Genomic DNA, 13,118 nt, shown 5'->3' with positions numbered 1-13,118 from the left:
CCTTACATTTAGGTCTTTAATCCATTTTGAGTTTATTTTTGTATACGGTGTTAGGGAGTGTTCTAATTTTATTCTTTTACATGTAGCTGTCCAGTTTTCCCAGCACCACTTATTCAAGAGACTGTCTCTTCTCCACTGTCTATTCTTGCCTCCTTTGTCATAGATTAGGTGACCATAGGTGCGTGGGTTTATCTCTGGCCTTTCTATCCTGTTCCATTGATCTAAATTCTGTTTTTGTGCCAGTACCATACTGTCTAGATTACTGTAGCTTTGTAGTGTAGCCTGAAGTCAGGGAGACTGATTCTTCCAGCTCTGTTTTTCTTTCTCAGGATTGTTTTGGCTATTCGGGGTCTTTTGTGTCTCCATACAAATTGTAAATTTTTTTGTTCTAGTACTGTGAGAAATGCCATTGGTCATTTGATAGGGATTGCATTAAATCTGTACATTGCTTTGAGTAATATAGTCATTTTCACAATGTTGAGTCTTCCAATCCAAGAACATGTTATATCTTTCCATCTGTTTGTATTGTCTTTGATTTCTTTCATCAGTGTCTTATAGTTTTCTGCAAACAGGTCGTTTGCCTCCTTTTGGTAGGTTTATTCCTAGGTATTTTATTCTTTTTGTTGCAACGGTAAATGGGCATGTTTCCTTAATTTCTCTTTCAGATTTTTTGTTGGTAGTGTATAGGAATGCAAGAGACTTCCTTGCATTAATTTCATATCCTGCTACTTTACCAAATTCATTTATTATCTCTAGTAATTTTCTGGTGGTATCTTTAGGATTTTCTATGTATAGTATCATGTTATCTGCAAACAGTGACCGTTTTACTTCTTTTTTTCCAATTTGGATTTCTTTTATTTCTTTTTCTTTTCTGATTGCTGTGGCTAAAACTTCCAAAACTATGTTAAATAATAGTGGTGAGAGTGGGCACCCTTGTCTTGTTCCTGATCTTGGAGGAAATGCTTTCAGTTTTTCACCATTGAGAATGACGTTGGTTGTGGGTTTGCCATATATGGCTTTTATTATGTTGAGATATCCAATAAAAAAATATTTTAAAAGACATTATTCTATAAATAAATGGGGCTTCACTTAGCAAATTAATAAGACTTAATAAAAGTTCTCACGTAGACACACAAAAAAATAAAAATAAATAAATAAATTTAAAATTAAAGTTCTTGTGATATTGGGCAATTTCACTGGCCACCAGGAACCCTATGCGTTCAACACCCAAGGTTGAACTTGCCCCTGCAAACACAATGTCTCTAATTCAGCCTCTAGATTAGGGAGTCATAAAGACCTTTAAGTTTTTTTACACATGGTACTCTATGGAAAAGTTTGTGTATGCTATGAAGAGAAACATAAGAGAACATCATAAAGGTCTGGAAGGATTACATTATTGAAGATGCCACTGTTATAGAAAAATCCAAGAAAGCCATCAAACCCCAAGAATAAATTACTGGAGAAAACTGTCCAGATGTTATGCATGACTTCATGGAATTTACAACAGAGCCAATCAAGGAAGTCATGAAAGAGATTTAGATATGGCAAAAAAGGTGGGGGTGAAGGGTTTCAAGATGTGGACGTTAGAGGAATTCAAGAGCTAACAGACACCACACCAGAGGAATTAATAGAAAATTACTTGATGGAGGTGAATGCTTCTGAACTAGTGCCAGATGATGAGGACAGAGATGTAGTGACATAAAACAAACTGACATTTGCATTCTGTGAGAATTCAAAGCAGCTTTTGACTTCTTTTATGACATGAACCCTTCTATGATATGGGAACTGAAACTAAAGCAAACAATTAAAGAAGGATTGTACCATATAGAAACATTTTTAGAGAAATGAAAAGCAAAAAAGTCAGACGGAAATTTTGATGTACATCCACAATGTTACACAGAGTGTGCATGTCTCTCCTGGCTCCTCTTCCATGTCCTCCACCTCTGCCACCCTCTTTTTTCCCCCTCTTCCTTAGCCTGCTCAATGTGAAGATGGTGAGAATGAAGACCTTTAAAATGATCCACTTCCACCAAATGTATAGTAAATAATCATCATGCCATATAATTAATAAACTTATTTGTTTTGTCTTCATGTGAAAATCTAATAACTGTAAGGCAGGATCTGTATGAGACCTTTTTGTCATCATCATCATCATCACCTTAGTATTCATTGTGTGCAAGGATTTTATTGAGTGAATAGCTTATTCTTACATAGGCATAAGGTAAATAATATTTATAATTAGAAAGTGCTAGTTTTCTTGCTGTTTTATAATTTGCTTTCAAGGAATTACAATATTGTACATTATACATCTCTCTCTCATAATTAGATAAACTGCATATCAGCATATCTTCACAGGTAAGTGGGTTTATCTTAATGTAACATTTATAATATTGTATTATGAATATGACTATAATGCTGTATACCATAAAAATTTTATAATGATTCATTCATTAGTGTATATGCTAGGTTACCATGAAACAGTTTTATTGATTATTAGGCTACCATAAAATAATCATATTGCTGCTTCTTTATCAATGCATGAATCATTAAACCTGTGAATACATATGAATTTTTCACATTATCTTTTCATTGTTGATGTCTAGTAATGCATATAGTATTACATAGTTAGTAATACATATAACATCTGCAGTGTTTTGTATCATATAAGACAATATTGATGTAGGTACTAACAAACAGAGAATTCATCTAGTAAACAGATGACATAAATTTATGGTATCAATAAGTACAATGCAGTACTGTAAATGCATTTTCTCTTCCTTATGATTTTCTTAATAACGTTTCTTTTTCCCTTGCTTACTTTATTGTAAGAATACAGTATGCAATACATATTACATATAAAATAGGTTAATTGGCAGTTTATGTTATCAGTAAGGCTTCCAGTCAATAGTAGGCTGTTAATAACGTTTTGGGGGAGTCGAAAGTTATATGCAGATTTTTGACTGCATGTGGAGGTTGGTGTCCCTAATATTCAGGGGTGATTGCTCAAGGGTCAACTGTAGCTAGCAGAAAACTTCAACACAAAGCAGTAAGTAGGGTTTACAGTGTAAACTACAGTATGTTGTGTGAATGCAGAGGAAAGATGCCACCTCTTCCTGACAAGTTTTCTGATATTGTCTTATATGTTAAATTAATTATGAATATAAACAAGAAATATTGTACAGAAATATATAATCAATAGTGACTGAAACCAGAGAATAATTCATACCTCATATGGAGGACCAAGATGAGATAAGTGCTTTCCTTTGCCAGTTCTCCACAAACAGCTGCTATACTAAGAGGCAGTATGATTTCACTGGAATATTTTAAAATAAAAATGAGGATAGCCAGAGTGGGAAGGGTATAATTAGGTTCTGAAGGGCAATGATTTTCTAAATAGCAGCTTAGAAGATAGTCTTTCCTATCCAAAATCATAGAGCAACTATATTATCCCTCCCTTCTGACATGTAGAGAGGGAAGTCATTTTTTTTTTAGGTAAAAAGTGATGTTACCTGCTAACATCTCCTAAAACCATCTTCTAATAACATGCTGTTATTCAGAATCTGTGTATACAGTGAGAATAAGCAAGAAATATAAAGCAGCAATTGTTATGAATAATTCACAGTTAAGAGTAGAAAAACTTTGTCTTACAACAATTAGTCACTGTGTAATGAACCCATAGTTTAGGGGTTCCAGAGAGAAACACATGAAACTTAAAAAAAAAAAAGGTACAAAAAGCTCTGTACAGAGAGGACAATGCAAAGAAAATCATGAGGATAAACTAAAGTCATTCAATCATTGGGATACATTACTTGGCTATCTTGCTAGTTAGCTAAAACATCTGAAATAGTTAACTAAATCTATTTAGCCATACAGTCTGCCATTTGATTCTTGACACTTTTCCCCTCTGTTATCTCAGTAAAGAATGTAATTAGGTACTGTGAAAATAAAGTTACCTGAATCCAGGTGGTATAGAGCCTTGCTCCTCAAAGAGTGGTTCACAGAGTAACAGTATCATCATTTTCTGATAATTTTCCACTCTCCTTCCATATTGACTGAATTAGGATCTGCATTTCAACAAGATCTCAGGTAATTTGTATGTCTCTCAAAATTTTTAAAGTATTGGCAGGAGTTTATTATTCTGGTGCCTTGTCAAGAACTTCCTTACCTTATTTCTGTCAAGTTACTTATTATAAGTTTCAGGGGAAAAAAAATTCTTCTTCACAGTGAAATGGTGATTTTTTTTACAGAGTTAGATTTCTCCTCTGCATTTTTTCCTATGGCACAGCAATTTTGTTTTGCGCACTTAGACTCTTTCATAATGGATACTTTATATAGGTATAATATAAAATCAAAAAGTTGGAGATTGACATCAGCAAAATGGTAACATAGGAATTTCCAGTACTTTTCCCCTCCTAGAAACATTAATCTGAGCAACACAAAATACTTTCACAAGAGCCAAGGATTCCAAGTCAGGGATTACAGCACCTGGGTGAAGCACAGAAATTTAAAAGAAGATGAATTGAGAAGAGAAGAAAAAATAGATTCACATTATCCCTCCCCAAGCCCAGGGAGCTCAATTCATAGAGAGACACCCTCCCCATTGGAAAAGGAGAGTGAACTGAGTTCCTGACTTCACTGTGTGCTGCAGAGCCAGCCTGTCCCAGCACAGGCTGACTGCTTCTCTAGGTGACTCCCTGTAGGGCCCCAAGAATCCAGGCCCTTGGGTCACCTAGCACTTGATGCATCCAGTGGCCCAGGTGGCTCCTACATCCCCAAGCAGATTCCATGGCAGCAGGCTGTGGCAGGCTCCCATTAACCCAGGCTCTTGGCATATCCCAGCACCATGAATTCGGGCTCCAGGCAGGCATCCATGAATCCTGGCTCCTGGTCAGGCCCAGCACCAGGCCAAATAACAAGAACCTAGGCTTTCAACCCACCTCACCACCAGGCTTGTTTCCATGGACACAGACTTACAACCCCCTAGCACCAGGCTTCCCCCCATAGATATAGACTCCAGACTCGTTCCCACAGACCCAGGATTCTGGACTGCCACAACAACAAGCCAGCCCCTGCAGTCCCAGGCTTGAGACTGGCTTCCAAGGACTGAGGTTCCCAGCCTGCCCTGGCCCTACACCAACCTCTCCAGACCCCACCTCCAGACTGGCCCCTCTGAGACCTCAGGTTAAAACTGACTCCCACAGTCCCAGGCTTCAAGATTATTGTAGTGCAAGGCCAGCTCCCATGACCTCTGCCTCCAGTCCAGCTCTTGCAAAATCAGACTCACAGCTCATCCCAGTACAGGAAGAGTCTCTGCAATCCAGATGCCAGACTCCCCCAATGGACCCTGGTGCCTTGTTAAACCCTGTGGGCCCAGGATACAGGTATGCCCATGAAGACCTAAGGCCCAGGCTCACCAGCACAGACTCAAGTGCCAGGACCACCCCAGTGAACCCAGGCTCCCCAGCTCACCTCAGTGGACACAAGCACCAGACCAGTCCATCTGCAAACTCAGGCACTAGATGTGCCAACCTAAAGACTCCAGCTGCAAGCTTATCTGTGGACACCACCAGATGGCCCACTCAGAATCTCTGGATGGGTTCACTGGTGAAGGGCTTTGCCTGCCAAAGCCAATCTGTAGAAATTGCAAAAGGTGTGTATTTCTTCAAATGCACTGGCACCAATTCAAGGCCACACAAATCATCAGTAATCAAGGAAACATAACACCACCAAAGGAAACTAACAAAACTCCAGTGACTGATCCTAAAGAAATGGAGATCTATGAATTGTCTGACAAAGAATTCAAAATAATCCTCTTAAAGATAGGAACTACAAGAAAACATATAGACAACTAAATGAAATTAGAAAAACAATACATGAATAAAACGAGATGTTCAACAAGAAATAAAAACAATATTTGAAAACTAAATTGATCCTGGAGTTGAATAAAATGACTGCATTAAAGAATACAAAAGGGAGCTTCAACAACAGACTTGATAAAGCAGAAGAAAGAATTAATGAACTAGGGGATAGATCATGTGAAATCATCCAGGCAGAGGAGTAAAAAGAAAAAAGAATGAAGAAATGCTGCATAAATTATGGGATATCATTAAAAGAAATAATATATGTATTATTGATGTCCCAGAAAGTGAATAGAGGGAGAAAGGAGCAGAAAGCTTACTTAACTTAAGGAGAGAGATTTTTGACATCCTAGTTCAAAAAGTCACCCCCTAACTTCAACCCAAAACAATCTTCTCTAAGACACATTATAATAAAACTGTCTAAAATAAAAAACAGAGAGAATTTAAAAAGCAGCAAGAGGAAAAATTTCTCACATAGAAGGGAAACCTCATGAGGCTATTAGCAGATTTCTCAGCAGAAACCTTACAGGCCAGAACAGAGTGGGATGATATATTCAAAGTGCAACAAGAAAAAATCCTGCCAACCAAGAATGCTTTACTTGGCAAAGTTGTTTTTAAGAAATGAAAGAGAGAAAAGATTTTCTCAAACAAACAAACAAACAAACAAAAAGCTGAGGGAGTTTATCACCACTAGATCTGCCTTACAAGAAATGCTGAAAGGAGTTCTTCAAGCTGAAAGGAAGGGACCCTGATTAATAACATGAAAACTTATGAAAATATAAAATATACCAGTAAAGGTAAATAAAGTCAAATTAAGAATATTCTACATCAAACTGTAATATGATGGTGTGTTAATCACTTAACTCTAGTCTAAAGGTTTAAAGGACAGAATTATTTTAAAAAAACCCATAGCTACAATAATTTGTTAATGAATACACATTATAAAAAGGTAAATTGTAACATCAAAAACTTAAAATATGGAGGAGGCAGTAAAAGGGTAGATTTGTATGTGATTGAAGTTAAGTTATATATGTTATTATTACATATAGATATGCTATAAGATATTTTATGTAAGCATCATGGTGACTACAAAGCAAAAACCTACAGTAGATACAAAAAAGATAAAAGAGAATCAAAGCATACCACTACAGAAAATAATCAACTTACAAAAAAAGTCAGCAAAAGAGAAAGATAGGAACAGGGAAGCTATAAAATAGCCAGAAAACAATTAATATGATAAATGGCATTAGTAAGTCTTTACCTGTCAATTATTTTAAATATAAATCGATTAATTTCTCCAATCAAAAGACACAGAGTAGATGAATGGATAAAAAACAAGACCCAACTATATGCTGCCTACAAGAGACATCAGCTTTAAAGACACATATTGAAGGTATGCAAAAGACATTTAATGCAAATGGAAACCAAAAGACAGCAGGGATAACTACATTAATAACAGACAATACAGATTTTATGTCAAAACTGTAACAAGAGACAAGGTCATTATATAATGATAAAGAGGTCAATTCATCAAGAAATTATAACAATTGTAAATATATGTGCATCCAACATTGGAGCACTTAAATATATTAAACACATACTAACAGATCAAGGGAGAACTAGACAAAAACACATAAAAGTAGGGGACTTCAGTACCTCACTTTCAATAAGGGAGATAATTTCTATACAAAAAATATCAATAGGAAACATTGGATTTGAACTGTAACTTAGACCAAATGAACCCAATTGAAATATACAGAACATTACACCCAACAGCAGCAGAATACACATTCTTCTCAATAGCACACAGAATGTTCCTCAGGATAAATCATATGATGGGTCACAAAACAAACCTTAACAAACGTAAGAGGGTTGAAATTATACCAAGTATCTTTTTGAACAACACTGGCATGAACCTAGAAATCAGTAATGGTAGGAAAATTGAAAAATTCACAAATGTGTGGAATTAAACAACATATTCCTAAACAATTAGGTAAAAGAAAAATTCAAAATTATCTTGAAAAAAACAAAAATGGAAACTACAAAATTTATGAGATGCATCAAAATTAGCTCTAAGATGAAAGTTTATAGTGATAAACACCTACATTAAGAAAAAAGGAAGATCTCAAATAAACAATTGAACTTCACCCCTCAAGGAACTAGAAAAAGAAGAACAAACTAAGCCCAAAGTTAGCATAAGAAGGAAATAACAAAGATCATAGCAGAAATAAACAAAATAAAGACCAGAAAAATTATAGAAAAATATCAATAAAACTAAGAGCTGGTTTTTTTAAAAAGATAAGCACAATAGACAGGCATTTAGCTCAACTCACTAAGAAAAAAAAGAGAGGACTCAAGTAAATAAAATCAGAAAGGAAGGAGGAGATGTTAAAATCGATACCATAAAAATACAAAGGATCATGAGATTGCTATGAACAATTATATGCCAAAAAATGGACCACCTAGAAAAAAATGGGTAAATTCCTAGAAACATATAACCTACAAAGACTGAATCATGAAGAAATAAAAAATTTAAAGAGATAAACGAGTATGAGACTAAATCAGTAATCAAAAACCTCCCAATAGAGAAAAGCCCAGGACCAGATGGTTTTACTGGTGAATTCTACCAAACATTTAAAGAATTAACACTAATCCTTCTCAAACTCTTCCAGAAAATTGAAGAAGAGGGAACACTCTTAAATTCACTTTATGAGGCCAACATTACCTTGATACCAAAGCCAAATAAGGACATTACAAGGCAAGAAAACTAGAGGTCAATATCCCTGATCTGTATAGATGTAAAAATTCTCAACAAAATACTAACAAACCAAACTCAACAGCACATTAAAAGAATCATCATACATCATGATCAAGTGAGATTTATCCCTGGGGTGTAAAGATGGGTCAACAAATGCAAATCAATAAGTGTGAAATATCATATCAATAGAATGAAACATAAAAATCATAGGATCATCTCAGATACAAAAAAAGCATTTGACAAAATTCGACATTTATTTATGATAAAGACTCTGAACAATTTGGGTATAGAAGGAATGTACTTCAACAAGTAAAGGCTATATATGACAGACCTACAGTTAATATTATAGTCAATGATGAAAGGTTGAAAGCTTTCCCACTATAATCAGGAACAAGACAAATATGTCCACTCTCATAATTCTTATTCAGCATAGTACTGGAAGTCCTAACCAGAGCAATTAGGCAAGAAAAAGAAATAAAAGTCATCAAAATTGGAAAGGAAAGAGTAAAATTTGCTGTTTGCAAATGAAATTATCTCATATACAGAAAATTCTAAAGACTCTACCAAAAAAAAAAAAACTTAAAACTAAGTAACAAATTTGGTAAAGTTGCAGGATATGAAATCAACATACTTCTGTATGTATATGTATAATAGCAAACTGACAAAGAAAACAATCCTATTTATAATAGTATTAAAATAATAAAATACTTATTAATGAATTTAATTAAGGAGGTGAAATATCTGTACACTGAAAATTACAATACTTTGATGAAACAAATTGAAGAAGACACAAAAATATGGAAAGGTATTCCACCTTCATGGATTAGAAGAATTAATATTGTTAAAATGTTTATACAACCCCAAATCATCTATAGATTCAATGCATCTCTATCAAAATTCCTATGGCATTTTTCACATAAATAGCAAAACAATCCTAAAATTGGTATGGAACCACAAAAGAATCTGTAAAGCCAAAGCAATCCTGAGAAATAGGAACAAAGATGGAGGCATCACAATTACTGATTTTAAACTTTGTTATAAAATCATAGCAATAAAAAATTATGATATTGACATAAAAACAGACACATAGACCAATGGAACATCATCAAAATCTCAGAAACATACCCACACATATACAGTCTACTAATTTTTTGAAAAGGGAGCCAAGAATATTCAATGGGGGAAAGATAGACTCTTCAATAAATAGTGTTGGGAAAACTGGATGTTCATATCTTAGGGAGTGAAATTGGACCCCTATCTTATACCACTCACAAAAATTTACTCAAAATGGATTGAAGACTTAAATGTGAGACTCCAACTGAAAACTACTACAAGAAATCATAAATAAAAATTCCTTGACATTGCTCTTGGCAACAATATTTTGAATATGACACCAAAAGCACAAGCATCCAAAGCAAAATAAACAAGTGAGACTACATCAAAATAAAAAAATTGTAGACAACAAAAGAAAAGATCAACAAAATGAAAAGGCAACCCACAAAATGGGACAAAATATTTGCAAAAAATTGATATGCTATTATCCAAAATATAAAAGAAACTCATATAACTCATAGCAAAGTCATCATCATCATCATCATCATTATCTGATTTAAAAATGGGCAAAGGACCTGAATAGACATTTTTCCAAAGAAGGTATACAAATGTCCTTTAGGCATATGAAAAAGTGCTCAACATTACTAATCATCAGGGACAAGCAAATTGAAATCACAATGAGATATCACCTCACACCTATTAGAATGGTCATTATCAAAAAGACAAGGTTTGGTGAGGTCGTGGAGGAAAGAGAATCCTTGTACACTATTGGTGGGAATGTAAAACACTATGTAAGTTCCTCAAAAAATTTAAAAAAAAGAATTACCATATGACCCAGCAATTTCACTTCTGGGTATTTATCTGAAGGAAATTGAATCACTGTTTCAAAGAGATATCTGCACCCCCTTGCTCATTACAGCAATATTTACAATATCCAAGACATGGAAACCACCTGTTTCCATAGATGGATGAATGGGTAAAGAAAATGTGGTGTATGTGTATTTATATGTGGATGGAATATTCTTCTGCCATAAAAAAGAAGGAAATCCTGCATTTTACAACAACTTGGATGGACCTTGAGGACATTATGCTAAGTGAAATAAGTCAGACAAAGACAAATACTACATAATTTCACTTGTATCTGGAATCTACAAAAGCTAAACTCATAAATAGAGCGTAGAATGGAGATTGCCAGGGGCTGAGGGGTGCGGAAAATGGGGAGATGTTGACCAAAGGTATAAACTGCCAGCTATAAGATGAATAGATTGTGCATATCTAACATAGAGCATGGTGACAACAACTTACATTACTGTATTATCTACTTGAAAGTTGAGTAGTTCTTGCTTGTTACAGCCACAAAAAAGATGGTAATTATGTGAGGGGTTAGAACTGCTAACCTCACTGTTGTAATAACTTCACAATATATACTTTCATCAAATCATCATGTTGTACACCTTAAACTTATATATGTTATATGTCTATAATTTCACAATAAATCTGGAGAAAAAAAACACAAAAATGAAATAAAGTAAAAAGGTGTTCACAATTCCTTTGTTTATTCTTGCAAAGTTTGTAAAAGGGAAGCTGCATTAGAATTTTAATCAGGATCCCATTTTTAATAAAACTCTCCATGCATCAGAGTTACATTGTGTTTTGTGATGATTGTAAGTAATTACTTCAGTGTCTACCTTGATTATGAATCCTACAATCCATACAAAGTAACCTTTTTCTAGCAATTACTTTTATCCAAATAATTGATCTTCCTTGATGTCAAACACAAATAAATTACTTTAACTTTCTTTTTTTTTTAACATCCTTATTGGAGTATAATTGCTTTAAAACATTGTGTGATTTCTGCTGTGTAACAAAGTGAATCAGGTCTACATATATGTATATCACCATATCCCCTCCCTCTTGCATCTCACTCACATATTCCCTATCCCACCCCTCTAGGTGGTCACAAAGCACTGAGCTGATCACCCTGTGCTATGCAGTTGCTTCCCACTAACTTTCTGTTTTGCATTTGGTAGTGTATATATGCCAATGCCACTCTCTCACTTTGTCCCAGCTTACCCTTCTCCCTCACCATGTGCTCAAGTCCATTATCTACGTCTGCATCTTTATTCCTGTCCTGCCTCTAGGTTCTTCAGGCACATTTTTTGTTTTTTGTTTTTTGTTTTTTGTGGTACGCGGGCCTCTCACTGTTGTGGCCTCTCCCGTTGCGGAGCACAGGCTCTGGACACAGAGGATCCGGACGCACAGGCTCAGTGGCCATGGCTCACGGGCCCAGCCACTCTGCGGCATGTGGGATCTTCCCGGACCGGGGCACGGACCCGTGTCCCCTGCATTGGCAGGCGGATTCTCAACCACTGCGCCACCAGGGAAGCCCCACATTTTTTTTTTTTAGAATCCTTATATATGTGTTATCATATGGTATTTGTTTCTCTCTTCCTGACTTATTTCACTCTGTAGGACAGACTCTAGGTCTGTCCATCTCAGTAGAAATAACTCAATTTTGTTTCTTTTTATGGTTAATATTACATGGGAATATTATATGGCTAATATTCCATTAGCCATATAATATTCCATATGTGCCACATCTTCTTTATCCATACATTTGTTGATGGACACTTAGGTTGTTTCCATGTCCTGGCTACTGTTAATAGTGCTGCAATGAACATTGTAGTAAATGACTCTTTTTGAATTATGGTTTTCTCAAGGTGTATGCACAGTAGTGAGATTGCTGGGTTGTATGGTAATTCTATTTTTAGTTTTTTTAAGGAACCTCCATACTGTTCTCCATAGTGGCTTTATCAATTTTCATTCCCACCAACAGTGCAAGAGTGTTGCCTTTTCTCCACACCCTCTCCAGCATTTATTGTTTGTAGACTTTTTGATGATGGTCATTCTGACTGGTGTGAGGTGATACCTCAGTGTAGTTTTGACTTGCATTTGTCTAATAATTAATGATGTTGAGCATCCTTTCGTGTGTTTGCTGGCAATCTGTATATCTTTTTCAGAGAAATGTCAATTTAGACCTTCTGCCCATTTTTGTATTGAGTTGTTTGGTTTTTTCATTTCTCTAGGAGGTGGGTCAAAACGGATATTGCTGTGATTTATGTCATAGAGTGTTCTGACTGTGTTTTCCTCTAAGAGGTTCATAGTGTCCAATCTTACATTTAGATCTTTAATCATTTTGCGTTTATTTTTGTGTATGGTGTTAGAGAGTGTTCTAATTTCATTCTTTTACATATAGCTGTTTAGTTTCCCCAGCACCACTTATTGAAGAGGCTGTCTTTCCTCTATTGTATATTCTTGCTTCCTTTATCAAATATAAGGTGACTATAAGTGTGGGTTTATCTCTGGGCTTTCTATCCTTTTCCATTGATCTATATTTCAGTTTTTGTGCCAGTATCATACTGTCTTAATTACTGTAGTTTTGTAGTATA

Source organism: Physeter macrocephalus, chromosome 15 (assembly GCF_002837175.3).
Source record: "Physeter macrocephalus isolate SW-GA chromosome 15, ASM283717v5, whole genome shotgun sequence".
NCBI lineage: Eukaryota > Metazoa > Chordata > Mammalia > Artiodactyla > Physeteridae > Physeter > Physeter macrocephalus.
This window is presented reverse-complemented; position numbering follows the sequence as displayed.